This window comes from Lactuca serriola, chromosome 9 (genome assembly GCF_051521515.1).
Source record: "Lactuca serriola cultivar US96UC23 chromosome 9, Lser_US96UC23_V15, whole genome shotgun sequence".
In the NCBI taxonomy this organism is placed as follows: domain Eukaryota; kingdom Viridiplantae; phylum Streptophyta; class Magnoliopsida; order Asterales; family Asteraceae; genus Lactuca; species Lactuca serriola.
In genome coordinates, this window is record NC_136416.1 from 54,560,711 (window position 1) to 54,561,499 (window position 789).

Sequence of the window (789 nt, forward strand, 5' to 3'; positions counted from 1 at the left end):
TTTTGATTTGAAAGAGTTGCGGAATTTGTTCCCAAAAACAAAACATGATAAAACATTGTTTACCGAAGCATTTCATAAAAGAAATGTATTTTCATTATAATCAAAACTAGGGGTGTCATGTTCCGATACAGACCAATAAGCATAAACGAATACATTACAAGTCATATGACAAATATAAACATATGCAGACTTGTAAACAAAACAACTTGATGGTTCATCCATCTCATGCCCTTCCGCCACTACCTGTAATACAATTTAAAACTGAGTGGGTCAGGCTTGGGAGTCTGGTGAGCATATAGGGTTTTCAACCCACAATAAATATCATATTTAATTTTCACCAACCAACAATAACCCAATTACCCATTCCCGTTATTCTCACTTTAATGTCCCTAAAACAACTAACATAAGGGACCTAGTCTAAGAATATTTCATCGGGGCGACAACACATGCTTCGGGGGTACCTCAGCAATATAAGTCAAATAAGGCAACCATGAGGGGGATGGAGTACAGCGAATGAACACCCAAGTTCATTAACACCTACAGGTGGCGAACCTGCTAATGTTTCCACAAGACTATCTAGAAAAGTATGTGGTCGTCATCTAAACTCCGCTAGATGACTAAATCAAACAACAACGAGGCCTCTCATCTGTTTATTACACACCAACTATCTACCCATGTTCTACCCAACATATTAGTAGATAAAAATATACATTTGTATACATAGTTTAAAGAAAACCTGTATAGCATGCTTTAATCAACACATATATCACATAATAGATGAGGCACACA